The sequence below is a fragment of the Cervus canadensis genome, chromosome 29, assembly GCF_019320065.1.
Source record: "Cervus canadensis isolate Bull #8, Minnesota chromosome 29, ASM1932006v1, whole genome shotgun sequence".
In the NCBI taxonomy this organism is placed as follows: Eukaryota; Metazoa; Chordata; class Mammalia; order Artiodactyla; family Cervidae; genus Cervus; species Cervus canadensis.
Window position 1 is genome coordinate 42,328,879 of NC_057414.1, and position 17,299 is coordinate 42,346,177.

The 17,299-nt window shown below is 42.2% G+C and overlaps 1 protein-coding gene across 3 annotated transcripts in view; it reads right to left on the bottom strand.

The window, feature by feature from the left end:
• Nucleotides 1-17,299, bottom strand: part of PC (pyruvate carboxylase) — a 101,747-nt gene that overhangs the window by 73,114 nt on the left and 11,334 nt on the right. Inside the window, exon 1 of one of the 3 annotated variants that reach the window (XM_043451070.1) lies at nt 4,271-4,289. The exons of the other annotated variants lie outside the window; for them this stretch is intronic. The gene's annotated coding sequence lies outside the window, so the exon portion shown is untranslated. Of the gene's footprint in view, nt 1-4,270; nt 4,290-17,299 lie in introns of those variants that run through there. 3 annotated transcript variants of the gene reach the window in all.

A 17,299-nucleotide genomic window follows, 5' to 3' on the forward strand; every position in this document is an offset into this window, starting at 1 on the left:
CAATCTACAAACAGGAAGAACCACAGCACGGATAGAAAACCACTTGATTGTACTCCTTCCTGTCCCCACGACCCCAAACTCCACAGGCTGACCTTTTAGGTCCTCTGATAAAGCAACGATGCTGTTATGTGCATTCATGCTGCTGTGAGGCTAAATGAGACAAGGGCTGACAGGTGGGCAAGTGCTTACTCAAACTTCAGCACACAACAGGCTTTCAGTAAAGGTTCATCTGTTGATATAAATAAAGTCTAGAATTTAGGGTGCTAACTTTGGGTTCTGCTCTGCCCACTTGGAAGAGTTGGATGATGTCAAACCTACTTAAGATGAAAGAGTGGTGAGGAAAGCAGGAAACCAGAGCATGAAAAAATAGAAATGTTTGTAGAATTAGGACTAAGAGAAAGAACAGAAGAAAGTTACATGAAGAAACAGGAAGGGGAAAGCCTAAGAAAATGAAAACAAACATGAGGATCTATGTCTAAATGGCCCCAAGAAGAGACTGATGGCATGTGGTGAGCACAGCATGACAGGCAGCTATCAAAGGGACCAAAGAGGACCACCTGGAGAAGGGACAGAACCACTGAAGAGGCAGGAACGCTGCAGGGCGCAGAGATTCCAGGGCATCTCCCTGCCAAAGGAGAGGGAGCTGGAGAGCTGAGACCTAATGGGGGAATGAAACCCTCTGCAGGTAGACAAGGGAGAGGGCAACTGGTGACACTGAAAAAGACAGCGCTCCACAGCACAGAACATGCCAGAAATGTGATGCTACAACTGCTAAACTCAGAAGGCAATTTATAGAACTGAGGCAATAAAAAATGCAAAATTCATGTGAAGAAAGTGGGAGGCGGATAAAGGAGCACGAGTAAAGGAGAATATGAAAAAGAAACAGGTATTTCAGAGGAAAGTCGTCTGTTAATTTTTCTATGTAATTATAAAATGGAGTTCTACAGAAAGTAATGTAAATGTGGGAAATAATATGAACACACCAGTAAGAGATGGGAACCTTCGCAGGATCCTCCTACCTATTTTATTTTGTATACATACAGGGTAAATTGCAGTTAGATTTGGTCAACTGTGATTAGACTCTTGATCATATGCGTGCGGCACGTGTGCTTAGCTGCTCAGTCGTGTCTGACTCTTTGAGACTCCCATGGACTGTAGTCTACCAGGCTCCTCTGTCCATGGATTTTTTTCCAGGCAAAAATATTGGAGTGGGTAGCCATTTCCTCCTCCAGGGGATCTTCCTGACCCAGGGGTCGAACCGCATCTCCTGTTGTTGTTGTTCGGTTGCTCATCATGTCCAGCTCATTGTGACTCCATGGACTGCAGCATGCCAGGTTTCCCTGTCGTTCACTATCTCCCAGAGTTTTCTCAAACTAATGTCCATTGAATTGGTGATTCCATTCAACCATCTCATTCTCTGTTGCCCCCTTCTCCTGCCCTCAATTTTTCCTAGCATCAGGGTCTTTTCCAGTGAGTCAGCTTTTTGCTTCAGGTGGCCAAGGTACTGGAGCTTCAACTTCAGTATCCAATGAATATTCCAATGAACATTCAACATTGATTTCCTTTAGGATTGACCGGTTGGATCTCCATCCTGTCCAAGGGACTCTCAAGAGTCTTCTCCAGCACCACAGTTCAAAGGCATCAATTCAGCACTCAGCCTTTTTTGTTGTCTGACTCTCATATCTGTGTATGACTGCTGAAAAAACCACAGCTTTGACTATTCGCACATTTGTCAGCAAAGTCTCTGCTTTTTAATATGATGTCTACGTTTGTCATTGCTTTTCTTCCAAGGAGCAAGCATCCTTTAATTTCATGGCTGCAGTTACTGTCCACAGTGATTTTGGAGCCCAAGAAAATAAAAGTCTGTCACTGTTTCCATTTTTAGCCCATCTATTTGCCATGAAGTGATGGGACCAGATGCCATGATCTTAAGTTTTTTTAATGTTGAGTTTTAAGCCAGCTTTTTCACTCTCCTCTTTCACCTTCATCAAGAGGCTCTTTAGTTCCTCTTCACTTTCTGCCATAAAGGTGGTGTCATCTGCATATCTGAGGTTATTGATATTTCTCCCGACAATCTTGATTTCATCTTGTGCTCCATCCAGCCCAGCATTTCACATGATGTACTCCGAATGTAAATTAAATAAGCAGGGTGACAACATAGAACCTTGAAGTACTCCTTTCCCAGTTTGGAACCAGTCTGTGTTCCATGTCCGGTTCTAACTGTTGCTTCTTGACCTGCACAGAGGTTTCGCAAGAGGCAGGTAATGTGGTCTGGTATTACCAACTCTTTAAGAATTTTTCACAGTTTGTTGTAATCCACAAAGACAAAGGCTAAAGCGTAGTCAATGAAGCAGATGTTTTTCTGGAATTCTCTAGCTTTTCTATAATCCAACAGATGCTGGTCTTTGCTGAGCCATCGGGAAAGCCCAACTGTAGTGAATTTCAGCTCCTAACACAGTAGCATCTACCCACCCCAAAAGCAGGCAACTGTGCCATTGTTCTTGCAGCACCTTGCATAGAGCGTGTGGAGTCAGGGTGGGCAGAAAGCACTCTGTCCTCCAAATACTGAGGACGGGACAATTACGACTGCTGCTTCTTATCACAGAGGTGCAGGCTAGGAAGCAGACAGCCATTGCCGTTGCATCCCACTCTCCCACTCCCCCCAACCCTCCTCCACTGCTACAAGCCCCTCCTCCTCCACTGAAATGACTGCCAGGGAATTTTAAAGAGCCCGCACCATCTTTTCTCCTACTTCATTTTTGGTTCTTTCTTCTTTTGGGAGTCAGATATTCAAGACTAGGCAATTTTTAAAACTGCATATACAGAAAAAAATAGAAAGTGATTGTGCATGCCCAGCGAAAGGGTTTTTCCACAGAGACAGCCCACAACAGTCAAACAAATAAAAACAGAAAACCCTGGGAAAATGAGAGAATGATTTCCAGAGTTACTACATTATTAGAATCAACTGTCTGGTGTTCAACAAAAAAATCACAAGGCATACAAAGAAACAAGAAAGTATGACCCATTCAAGGGGAAAAAAACTGTCCCTGAAAAAGATGTACATATGTACATACAAACTAGACAAAGACTTTAAAACAAGTATCTTAAAGATGCTCAAAGAACTAATAAAATATGTGGAGAAAGCCAAAAATAAATGAAAATACCATATCAAGAAAGACAGAAAACCTTAAAAGAAACAAACAAAAAAAGTCTGAAGGACTTCTGGACCGCTAGTGGCCCCACCAGCTCACCCCGCGCCCAGGTGATGGTGCATACAGCAAACCCAGGGCAGATCCTGCCTCCCTCCAGGCCAACTGTGATGCTCAGACAGCCTGCAGCCTACGTCCCAGGGTGACCAAAGCAGAGGCCAGAGCCTGCCCTCTACAGTGGGAAGGCCAGGACGACCCTACCAGCTGACACCTGCATCTCGACATGTGTCCAGCTCAAGATTGGTCAGTGAAATCAGCTTCCAGGCTTAGAGATCCCTCAGAGCATTGAGTTGGGGACCCTCTCAGGGGGTGACCTGTCCCAGGGGAGCCCAGCCATAGCTGTTTTTATAGACAGGGCTCCTTGAAACCACCACTGAGGTTCACAAAACCAGCTGCAGCCTCCCTCTAGTGAGGCTCCTTTGAAGAGACTGGAGGACATTTTAGGCACATCTAGTTTTGCATAGCAGAGTGGAGGAGATGACAGCAGACTCCTCCACAGTTACAGCTGGCTGCCTGGTACCTACAAGCAGAGACCCAGCTGGGATGCTGCATCCATTATCTGTAAAGTTGTGGTAAGGGGTATGAAATAAACAATTCTTTGAAAAACAATAAAAAAAAAAAAAAAGTCTGGAGCTGAAAAGCACCATTACTGAAATGAAAAATCCCCTAGAGGAATCCAAAGTAGATTTCAGCAGACAGAGGACAGAATCTGAAATTGAAGGTAAAACAAAGGAAATTATCAAGCCTGATGAACAGGAAAAATAAAGACTGAATAAAGGTGAATAGAGGCTAAGGGACCTGTGGGACCCCATCAAGTATACCAACATATACACTGTAGGCGTCTCAGAAGGAAAAGAGAGAAAAGGACAGAGAGCATATCTGAAGAAATAATATCCGTAAATGTCCTAAACTTGATGAAAAACATAAACATTCAAGACGCTCAACAAACTCCAAATAAGATGAAGAAGTCAAAGAGACCCATACCAAGACACATTATAATCAAACTTTCAAAAAGCAAAGAGAATTCTGAAAGCAGCAAGAGAGAAGCAAACTGCCCATACCAAGCATCACCAATAAGATTAACTGCAGACTTCTCAGACAGAAGCTTTGGACGCCAAAAGGCAGTGGTTCAATACATCCAAAGAGCTAAAAAAAAAAACAAAACAAACCTACCAATCATAAATTCTATATCCAGCAAAACTGTCCTTAAAAAATGAGGGGCAAATTAAGATATTCCCAGATAAATGAAAGCTGAGGAAGTCTGTGACCACTGGAGCTGCCTTGCAAGAAATGCTCAAGGAAATCCTACAAGATGAAATAAAAGTATACTAGACAGCAACTCATATGAAATCAAGATCTCAAGAAAGTTAAGAACACTGGCAATTATAAAATCTAGTACTATTGTAACAATAGTTTGTGACTATACTTTTCTTTTTCTACGTGATTTAAGAGACTACAATGGACCCTGAACAACATGGGTTTGAACTGCATGGGTCCAATTGTATAAAAATATTTTTCAATAGTAAAAACTACAATATTACACAGCCCATGGTTGGTTGAATCATGGATACAAAGGAACCAGAGTTACAAAGGGCCAACTTTAAGTTACACATGGATTAATCTCTGTACTGTTCAAGGGTCAACTGTAATACATTTTAAGAAAGAAAACTATTAGTGGAAAAAAAAACTAGTATTACTGTAACTTTGTAACTTCAAATCTTGTTTTCTACATAATTTAGTAAACAAATTCAATTACAAAATTATTAGTTTATGTTTGGGGGCACACAACATATAAAAATGTAATCTTATGACAAACCAACTAAAAGTGGTAGGAAGGGAGCTATAAAGGAGCAGTTTTTGTATAGTGTTGAAGTTAAACTGGTATAAATTCAAATTAATGTTACAACTTTAGGATTTTAAATGTAATCTCCATGGTAACCATAAAGAAAATAGATACAGAATATACACAAAAGCAAATGAGTTAGGAATTTAAACATTTCACTACCAAAAAGCTACTAAATACTAAAGAAAACAGTAACACAGGAAATGAGGGGCAAAAAAGGTATAAGTCATACAGAGAACAGACAGCACAATGATAGGAATTTAAGTCCCTCCTTATCAGTAATTTCTTTAAATGTACATGGATTAATCTCTCCAGTCAAAAGACTGGAATTGGCAGAATGGATAAAAACACATGATCCAACTGTATGCGGCCTATAAGAGAGTCACTTGAGATCCAAAGACACAAACATGTTGAAAGTGACAGGATGGGAATGGCATTTCATGCACAGTAACCAAAACAGAACAGAAGTGGCTATCCTAATATCAGACAAAACAGACTCTAAATCTTAAAAAAGGTTAAAAGAGACAAAGAAGGACATTATATGTTAATAAAAAGTTCAATATAGCAAGGAAATATAACAATTGTAAACATTTACACAGCTAATAGCAGACCATCAAAATATGTGAAGCAAAAACTGACAAAACTGAAGAGGTACATAGACAGTTCTATAATAATAGTTAGAGACTTCAGTACCAGCAATAGATAAAAACAACCAGAGGAAACAGAGGACTTATACAACACAATAAACCAGGCAGATCTAATAGACATAAAAATCATACTACCCAACAACAACACAACATTTCTCTCAAGTGTACATGGGACATTTTCCAGGACACACCATGTATTACGACACCGATTAAGTCTCAACTGATTTAAAATATACGTATCATACAAAGTTATTTTCTCCTACCATAACAAGATGAAGTTAAAAATAATAAAAGGGAAACTGGAAAACTCACAAATTTATGGAAATTAAACAACATATTTTCAAACAACCCATTATTCAAAGAAGAAATCACAAGGGAAATAAAATGTATAGAGACAAATGAAACCAAAAACATGACATACCAAAACTTACATGATGCAGTGAAAGCAGTACTGGGGGGAAATGCATAGCGATAAATGCTTACGTTAAAAAACAAGACAGACCAGCTTCCCTGGCAGCTCAGTTGCAGAGAATCCAGCTGCCAATGCAAGAGACCTAGGTTCAACCCTTGATCCAGGAAGATCCCACATGCCACGAAGCAACTAAGCCCGTGCACCATATCAATTGAGCCTGGGAACCACAACTACTTAAACTAATGAAGCCCAAGCCCCTAGAGCCCATGCTCTACAATAAGAAAATACACCGCAACGAGAAGTCTGTGCACTGCAACAAAGAGGAGCTCCTGCTTGCTCCAAAGAGAGAAAAGCCCGAGGGCAGCAAGGAAGACCCAGCACAGTCAAAAATAAATAAACAAAATTATTAAAAAAAAAAAAAAAACAAGAAAGACCTCAATCAACAACCTAACTGTATAACTTGTTGCTGCTGCTATTGCTAAGTCGCTTCAGTCGTGTCTGACTCTGTGTGACCCCATAGACGGCAGCCCACCAGGCTCCCCCGTCCCTGAGATTCTCCAGGCAAGAACACTGGAGTGGGTTGCCATTTCCTTCTCCAATGAAAGTGAAAAGTGAAAGTGAAGTCCCTCAGTCGTGTCCAACTCTTAGCAACCCCATGGACTGCAGCCTACCAAGCTTCTCCGTCCATGGGATTTTCCAGGCAAGAGTACTGGAGTGGGGTGCCATTGCCTTCTCCAACTGTATAACTTATGGAACAACAAAAAAACGAAGAACAGCTAAACCCAAAGCCAGCAGAAGGAAGAAAATAACAAAGATTAAGAGCAAAGATAAATGAAATTGATGACAGAAAAACAATAAAGAAAATCAATGAAACCAAAAGTTGCTTCCTAGAAAAAGATCAACGAAATTAACAAACCTTTAGCTAGATGAACCGAGAAAAACTAAGAAGACTCAAATTATTTGAAATCAGAAATGAAAAGGGGGACATTACTACCAATTCTACAGAAATAAAGAGGGTTGTGAGAGATAACTATGTACAATAGTACACCAACAAACTGAATCACCTAGATGACATGGATGAATTCCTAGAAACATAAAGTCATCAAGATTAAATCACAAAGAAGTAGAAAATCTGCATTGACCTATAACTAGTAAGGAGATTGACTCAGTATTCAAAAATCTCCAACAAAAAAAATCCTAGATCTGATGGCTTCACTGGTGAATTCTACCAAACATTTAAAGAATACCAATCCTCCTGAAACTTTTCCAAAAAATTGAAGAGGGGACACTTCCCAACTCATTCTATGAGGCTAGCACAATCCTAAAAACAAAGTCAGAAAAAGACCCTACAAGAAAAGAAAACTACTGATCAATATCCCTTATGAACACTGATGTAAAAATCCTCAAAAAATATTAGCAGACAGAATTCAGAGGCATATTAAAAGGATTATACACCAGAACACAGCAGGATTTACTCCTGGAATATAAGGATGGTTCAGCATATATAAAGATATATCAATGTAATATGCCACATTAACAAAAGGGAAGGAAAGCCACCTGATCATCTCAATTGCTGCAAAAAAGCATTTAATAAAATTCAATACCCTTTCAGGGTAAAAAACACTCAGCAAAATAATAATAGAAGTAAAATGCCACCACATAATGAACTCTATTCATGACAAAACCACAGCAAACACAATACACAATGGTCAAAGACTTAAAGCTTTTCCTGAAATCAAGAAGGATGCCACTTTCTCCACCCTATTCAACACAGTTACTAGGAGTTCTAGCCACAGCATTTAGTAAAGAAAGAAAAATTAAAGGCATCCAAATTGGAAAGGAAGAAGATCTGTTTGCAGATATGATCTTACATATAAAAATTCAAGATTCTACTAAAAAACTGTTAGAGCTAATAAATGAATTCAGCAAAGTATCAGGTTACAAAGTCAGCACACAAAAGACACTTGTATTTGTATACATGAACAATTAATAATCTAAAAAGAAAATTACAATACCAATTCCATTTACAATATCATCCAGAAGAATAAAACACTTAGGAATTAACCAAGGAGGTGAAAGACTAGTACAATGGAAACTATAAAACATTGCTGAAATTAAAGAAGACATAAATAAATGGAAACTCATCCCATGTTCATGGATTGAAAGACTTTTGTTGTTGTTCAGTCATTCAGTTGTGTCTGACTTTTTGTGACTTCAAGGACAGCAACACACCAGGCTTCCCTGTCCTTCACCATCTCCTGGAGTTTGCTCAACTTATGTCCAGAGTGTGTGATGCCACCCAACCATCTCATCCTCAAGACTTAATACTGTTAAAATGTCAATACTACTGAAAGCAATCTACATATGCAAAGCAATCCCTATCAAAGTCCTAAAGGCATATTTTTTGGTAAAAATAGAAAAACCCATCCTAATGGTATCTCAAGTGACCACAAATAGCCAAAACAATCTTGAAAAAGAAGAATAAAACTGGAGTATTGCAAAGCTATAGTAACCAATTACAGTGTGGTATTGGCATAAAGATAGACATATAGACCAATGGAAGGGAACAGACAGCCCAGAAATAAATTCTCACATGTATGGTCAAATGGTTTTTGACAAGGATGTCCCAAGAGTGTTAATCAGGGAAAGGACAGTCTTTTCAACTAATAGTGTGAGGAAAACTGGATATCCACATCCCAAAGGATGAAGTTAGACCCTTATCCATACCATATGATGGATCAAGAACTTAAATGTAAAACCCAAAACAACAAAACTCTTAGAAGAAAATAGGACAGAAGCTTCATGACTTTGGACATTGGATTCTCTGATGACATCAAACTCACAAATAACAAAAGAAAAAACAAATTCATCTTCATGTAATTTTAAAATTTTGTGTATCAGAAGACATTATTCACAGAATAAAAAGGCAATCCCCAGAAAGGTAGACAATATTTGCAAATCATATATCTGATAAAGGGTTAATAATCAGGTGGCTCAGTGGTAAAGAATCCGCCTGCCAATGCAGGAGACACAGAAGATGTGGGTTAGATCCCTGGGTCAGGAAGATCCCCTGGAGTAAGAAATGGCAACCCACCCCAGTATTTTTGCCATGAAAAGTCCATGGACAGAGGAGCCTGCAAGCTGCAATCCATGGGGTCTCAAAGAGTCAGACATGACTGGGCACACATGCAACCAGAATACAGAGAGAAACTCCTAAAACTCAATGACAAAAAAACAAACAAGTCAATTCAAAAATGAGTAAAGGACTTGGATAGACATTTATTCAAAGTAGATGCATAAATGGCCAATAAGCACATGAAAAGATGGAAAGTATAATGATAGTTGTCAGGGCCTGGAAGGGAGGGGAAAATGAAAGTTATTGTTTAATAGAGAGTTTCTGTTTTACAGGATGAAAAGAGTTCATGGGAAGAGATTGTGAGGTCGGTTGCACAACAATGTGAAATGGACTTAATACCACTGAACTTTATACTTAAAAATGGGTGGGAGGAAAAAAAAAAAATGGGTGGGAGGGTGAAGTTTGTGTGTATTTTACCACAATAAAAAAAAAAGGAAAAATAAATAAATAGCCTTTTCGGTATCCAGACAGCATAGTGTGTGTTAGTCCCTCAGTCGTGTCTTACTTTGCGACCCCATGGACTGAAGCCTGGCTGTCCATGGAATTATCCAGGCAAGAATACTAGAGTGGGTTGCCATTTCCTTCTCCATGGGATCTTCCTGACCCAGAGACTGAACCCAGGTATCCCACACTGCAAGCAAATTCTTTACCGTCTGAGCCATCAGGGAAACCCCAGGCAACAAAAGGACAATATTAAACGCTTTTTAAGAAATACAAAAACGAACAAGAATCAGGTCAGCCTGAAAGATCAATTTGGCAGTTGCAGAATGACAGCCGGATCTCCCCAGCAATGCAAAAAATGTGTGAACTATGGGCAATTTCAGAAATCAAAAGGCCAAAATATTTAGAAAAACATTTTGTGAAAATAGGAATCTGCAGCCAGAGTCAAAGGGGACCAGGGACTAAAATAGGATAATTTCATTTTGAAAATCACTGATACATTGTTCTATTAATAACTGTGCTGTCCTGCTCTCAAACGCAGCTCTGTCTACATCGAGAGTGCTAGGGTGTACCTGCCCTGGGCAAGACCCACCTGGCACAGAGGTTGCTGTTCACTTGCTCAGTCGTATCCGACTCTTTGCAACCCCATGGACTGCACCACGCCAGGATTCCCTGTCCTTCACTATCTCCTGGAGCTTGCTCAAACTCATGCCCATCGAGTCGGTGATGTCATCCAACCATCTCATCCTCTGTCGTCCCATTCTCTTCCTGCCTTCAATCTTTCCCAGCATCAGGGTCTTTTCCAATGAGTCGACTCTTGGCATCAAGTGGCCAAAGTATTGGAGCTTCGGCTTCAGCATCAGTCCTTCCAATGAATATTCAGGGTTGATTTCCTTTTCAGACTGACTGTTTTGATCCCCTTGCAGTCCAAGGGACTCTCAAGTCTTCAACACCACAGTTCAAAAGCATCAATTCTTCAGCGCTCAGCCTTCTTTACGGTCCAACTCTCACTCTGTACATGACTACTGGGAAAACCAAAGCTCTGACTAAACAGACCTTTGTCAGCAAAGTAATGTCTCTGCTTTTTAATATGCTGTCTAGGTTGGTCATAGCTTTTCTTCCAAGGAGCAAGTGTCTTTTAATTTCATAGCTGCAGTCACCTTCTGCAGTGATTTTGTAGCCCAAGAAAATAAAGTCTGTCACTATTTCCAATGTTTCCCCATCTATTTGCCATGAAGTGATGGGACCAGATGCCATGATCTTCATTTTTTGAATGCTGAGTTTTAAGCCAGCTTTTTCACTCCTCTCTTTCACCTTCTTCAAGAGGCTCTTTAGTTCCTCTTCACTTTCTGCCATAAGGGTGGTGTCATCTGCATATCTGAGGTTACTGATATTTCTCCCAGCAATCTTGATTCTGACTTATGCTCCATCCAGCCCAGCATTAAAATATGTGAATGAGCATTTGTTGTTGTCAGTCACTCAGTCATGACTGACTCTTGTGACCCCGGGGACTGCAGCATACCTGGCTTCCCTGTCCTTTACCGTCTCCCAGAGCTTGATGGACTCTGCATATAAGTTAAATAAGCAGGGTGACAATACACAGCCTTGATGTACTCCTTCCCAATTTTGAACCAGTCTGTTGTTCCATGTCCGGTTCTAACTGTTGCTTCTTGACCTGCATCCAGGTTTCTCATCAGGCAGGTAAGGTGGCCTGCTATTCCCATCTCTTCAAGAATTTTCCACAGATTGTTGTGATCCACAGTCAAAGGTTTTAGTGTAGTCAATGAAGCAGAAGTAGATGTTTTTCTGGAATCCTCTTGCTTTTTCTATGATCCAACGGATGTTGACAATTTGATCTCTAGTTCAAATGTCTGCAAAACCAAGAGGGGCAGACCCCAGGGATTCCATCGTCCATTATAAACTCACAAAGTGGCCTCTCAGACAAATCAGTGTCACGTGAGTTTGAAATGAGTGAGTCAGATTACCTGGCCAGACCCAAGCATCAATGTACTGCAATTCTGATGAAACAGCCCAAACCGCCTCCAAAACATCATTGTGATGCTGGTAGTCTTATTCTCAAATGTGAAACCCGAAGACCAACGAAAATGGAAGCCATATCCCTAGGGACTCCATCTCAGAAGCACTGCTTTAAAGTTAAATAAAAGATTTTCTACCTGGGCTAGATAACCATTCATCTCTCCTGCTAAAAACAACTAAAAATGCTAGATAAAATACATGTGTACCTTTATGTATATACATTTAATTTTTTTTTTCTTAAAAGCATAGACAAGTTAGCAAGAACATAAGGAACATCACTTGGACCAAAATCTCCACAGAGACAGAAACCCAGACAGGCAAGTAAACATTGATATTTTGCCCTGAGGGCACTGGCAGAATCAAGGCAAACCTGTGATTCAGCTTTCAAAGTTTCAAAGGGCACATGGACCATCCACTAGTTCAGCTGCGTTTCATGAACACCTGAAGTAAGGACTAAGATGGGAAGTTGATTCATCCAAGTTCAAAGATTTCCAACCGTACGGGTTGAAATATCAAAGGTTCTTGGAGAATCAAAAGTCCAGTAAAGCGAAGTATCCTGTCCCCTGGGATCTGGTTCACAGAGCTGTTAAGCAGATCCCCTCTCCAGTGCTCAATAAAATGGTGTCTCACCCCCCCCAAAAAAAAAAAAAAACAAAGGGCACATGGACAGAGCCCAGAGTCCACCCAAGGTGGGAGGTCAAAGAAGACCTTACCTCCAGTGATGTGGGGACTTCCAAGGATGCTGCCTCAGAAAATGAGTAAAGTAGAAATAAATCTGATCTATTCCTCACGCCCCAAAGCTACCTGCACGAAAAATCAAGTGTCTATCTTTGGCACTGAGCAGCTGGAGAAAAAAAAAAACTCACCCTAAGAAGTTGCAATCACAAGACAACCATCACAGATTTGTGGTTCAAATTCCCACCAAGGGTGGTCAGAAAACAAGGCTCTATACTGCTGGTGGGAAGAAGGATAAATTAGTACAACCACATTTGAATAGTTTTGCATAACCAGGAAGAGTGAGACATGGCAGAAATTCCACTTCTAGTTTACAGCTTGGAAAAACTATGTAAGAATGTGCACATCAGGGCTATTCCTAAGAGCAAACACATGGGAGCGGCTCACAGGCTTCCTGGCAGCAGGAACGACAGGCACACTGCAGTGCATTCATTCAGTGGAGAGCTGCGCAGCGGTGAAAACTCAAGGAGTCACACATGTGTTCCTGGATGTGAACAGAGCCACAGAAAACTACAGTACAACTCCAGGTCTATGATGTTCAAAGCCAGGCACAACTAAATAATATATTATCTAGAAATTGTTCATGACTGGTAGAACTATCGAGAAAATCCAAAGAATGATTACTACAAAAGTCAGAATAGTTGTGGGGGTAAGGGCACTTAGGGGACTTCTATGGTCACAACCTTTTATTCCTTAACTTGGAGGAAGGGAACATATACGTTCATTTTATTATTTTGTTGTGTGTGTGTGTACTTGTTTAACATATGTCTTCTGAGGACTTCCCTGGTGGTCCGGTGCTTAAGACTGTGTATTTTCAATGCAGGGGATGTGGGTTCCATCCCTATTTGGGGAACCAAGATCCCATATGCCCAGTGGTGTGGCCGAAAAAAAAAAAGTCTTCTGTGTGATATATTTTGCAATAAACATATGGCAAAAAGAAAAAAAAAACTATGGAATGCTACACAGCTGTTAAAGAATGAGGCAGACATCTGTCCTAATATGGGAAGATCTCCAAGATACACTGATTAATGAAAAGCACACAGGCAAAGAGAGGATGTAGGAGGAAAAAAGAACGGAAATATACTTCTATTTTAAATGGCCACATCATCTCTAAAAGGATAGATAAGACACTTTAACCAGCTCTAAGGAGCTGAACCGGGTTATAATGAAGAGAAAGCAAAAGGACATTTTTATACATTTAGACATTTGTACCAGGCACAAGTAGTACTGAGCTAAAATATAAAACTTTTTTAAGTCGAGTCCTAATCCTTTGGGTTGCTGCTTGGTAACCTGTTAAAAAACTCTACCAGGTTCAAGGGTGGTGCCTCTGGCTGTTACCTGGGTCACACCTGGGCTTCCTTCGCCTTATCAGTAACTGTTTCACCAAATCTCAGGTTTCAGAGTTGGAAGCTCCTCTGTCATCTCACAAGATTTCACAGCAAGGGTACAACTTCAGCCCATCCAAGCCCAGAATCCCACAAAGACCCTGTGATGTTATGATATAATAAAAAATACATATTTGGTCTTTGTCCTAGGTTCCTGGAGCAAGAGTTTCTAAAACCCTTGGAATTTCCTGCATGATGAGGTGAGAGGAGCATCTTTTGTTATTCGCAAAACCCCTTTTCAACCACCTGCGCTCATGCTAACACACTGACTCTCGGTGAGCCCCTAGATACAGCTTCAGGATGGAGGCAGGTTGCCAGAGGAAGCAACCATGTGATTAGAGGATTGGATTTTCCGCCCTACCTCCAGACTTCTAGGAAAGGGAGAGGAACTGGAGATTGAGTTAGACACCAATGGCTGATGATGCCCACACAAAGGAATCTCCACAAATACCCTAAACAACAGCATTCTGGGAACCTCCTGGTTGGTGACTGCCAGAAGGGTGAGGCACCCCAGCTCCATGCGGACAGAAAATCCTATGCCTGGATCCTTCCAGACCTCACCTAAAGTACCCCTTTATCTGGCAGTTTATTTGTAACCTTTAAATTAAATCAGTAAATATAAGTAAGGTGCTTTTCTGAGTTCTGTGAGCCATTACAGAGGAGAAGGGGACAACAGAGGATGAGCTGGTTGAATGGCATCACCGACTCGATGGACGTGAGTCTGAGCAAGTTCGGGGAGTTGGTGATGGACAGGGAAGCCTGGCATGCTGCAGTCCATGGGGCTGCAAAGAGTCGGACACGACTGAGTGACTGAACTGAACTGATGAGCCATTATAGCAAATTATCAAACCTAGGTGGGAATCCCCTATTTATAACCGGTTGGTCAGAAGTACAGGTAGTAGTAACTATACAGGTGACTGAAGTAGGGACAGTCTTGTGGGACTGAACCCTTAACCTGTGGTATCTGCACTAACTCCAGATGGTCAGTATCAGAACCAAACTAAAGTGTAGATCACCCAGTTATGTCAGAGAATTTGTTGGCATTGGAAAAAACAGCACACATTTGGTGTCTGAAATGTTGTAGGTAAAAAACACCATCAAAGACCCCTGACTGGGGTCCCATCAGCCACTTGAGTTTACTCTGCTGGGCTGGCTGATCTGGGACAAAAATCTCAAAACTGCAGTGACTGAATCGTCCCTCTGGGGCCATGGGGCTGCTAGGAATGGCTACATTCCAAATCCAAAACCCTCTGCCCCAGAAATGTCCTTCATCCGCCCACTGGAGAGAAAGACTCTGGTCTCAAGAAAACTCAGTTTGCTCAGGGAATTCTGCTTTGGGCTTAACAGCTCATCTCCAAAAATGGCACCCCATTCCAACTCCCTATTTCTACACCTTTCCACTTCCCCTGCAGAGGACGAGATGGTTGGAGGGCTTCACCGACTCAATGGACATGAGTCTGAGCAAACTCCGGGAGACAGTGAAGGACAGGGAAGCCTGGTGTGCTGCAGCCCACGGAGTCGCAAAGAATTGAACATCACTGAGTGAGTGAACAGCAGCAACGACCACTTCCCTGACGTCAGTCCTTTGACTGTATGAATGGGTTGCTTTTCCTGCTCAGCATTTCAGGATGGAGGCAGAGTTGCAAATTAGAGCTCTCCAAGTCCTCTCTCCACTCTGCCCCATGAAAACCATTCTTTTGTGTTCGCTTCCTCCTTCCCATCGCCACCCCTTCCCTGGTCCAAGCAGGCAGCAACAGCAAGTCTGAATTGCAGCAATGGCCTCTCAGAGCTGGTCCCCCACCCTGACCTCTTGCCTCTCCCCATGCCAGGCCAACTGGCCCACTGCTGCCAGAGTTTTCTCAAAATCCCAGTCACCTTTGGTTGGGGGGCTGGGGTGGGGGCGAGGTGGGGTGGGGGCGAGCAGGGGTCGCCAGCTCAAGCATCTCCAAGGCTTCTCACCTAAAATGCCAACAGGCAGCTGGGCACACACAGAACCCCCAGCCCTGATGCTCGCTACTCCCCAACAGCATCCGTTCTGTCAGCTAAGTGCCAGGGTCCTGCGGGTTCAGTGGAAAACAAAGCAGACACAAATCTCCATCCTCGTAGATCATCCATCGCCTGCCTCCTGCCAGTGAGGCTGGGGGCATCACCCCTTCAAAGCCTGGCTTTTCTCAGCACATGACTTTGCTCCATGTGCCACTGCCTGGGTGCCGTGTCCTCCTCTCCACCGACCCAGATGGGACTCTGGGCCAATTCTCCCAAGACATCCTTCCTGAACAGTTCTCCTCCCACCCAGTGCCCCCAGCCTGCAGGTCCCTGGCCTCACGTGTTCTGCTCTCCACGGGCCCCATCCACACAGCCACCACCAGGACGCGTCCACTAAGCGTCGGGTCACGTTATTTCACTAAATCCCTCCAATAAGCCCCCTGAGGAAGGTCTTTTTTTTCTCAAGTTTTAAACTTTTCACTTTGTTTTGGGAAATAGCTGATTAAGAATCCTGTGGGAGTTTCAGGTGAACAGCGAAGGGACTCAGCCATACGTATACATGCATCCATTCTCCCCGAAACCCCCCTCTCATCCAGGCTGCTCTATAACATTAAGCAGAGTTCTCTGTGCTACACAGTAGGTCCTTGTTGGTTATCCATTTTGAATACAGCAGTGTGTACATGACCTTCCCAAACCTCCTAACTATCCCTTCTCTTGGCAACCAAAAGTTCGTTTTCTAAGTTTGTGAGTTTCTTTCTGTTTCGTAAGTTTATTTGCATCATTTTTTTTAGACTCCACATATAAGGGGTGTCGTATATTTCTCCTTCTCTGTCTGACTTACTGGACTCAGTATGACACTCTCTAGGTCCATCCAAGTTGCTGCAAATGGCATGATTTCATTCTTTTTAATGGCTTAGTAATATTCTATTATACGTATATGTGTCACATCTTCTTGATCCATTCCTCTGTCGATGACATTTTAGGTTGCTTCCATTTCTTGGCTATCGTAAAACAGTGCTGCAATCAACAGTGGGGTGCATGTATCCTTTTGGATCATGATTTTCTCCAGATATATATGCCCAGGAGTGGGACTGCAGGGTCATATGGTAGCTCTAGTTTCAGTTTTCTAAGGAACCTCCACACTGGAGATTCTCCACAGTGGTTGTACAAATTTACATTCCCACCAACAGCCCACGAGGAAGGTCTTCTTGCCCCTATTTTCTAGATGAGGAAACCAAGGCTCACGGAGCCTAGGGAAGTCGCCAGAGTGACAGGCTACGTGGGGAAGCCTAAGCCCAAGCTCCCTGGCTCAGCCATGGCCATGCCACTCCCCTGGTAATTTTCTACACTCGTTTTTGCATTTAGCATCTCACTGGCCACAGAAACCGCGCTCAGTGAATGGAAACCGTGACTGTTCTCGTCAACCAGTCACCACGAGAGCGAGCGTGAGTTCGGTTCCGGCGCACAC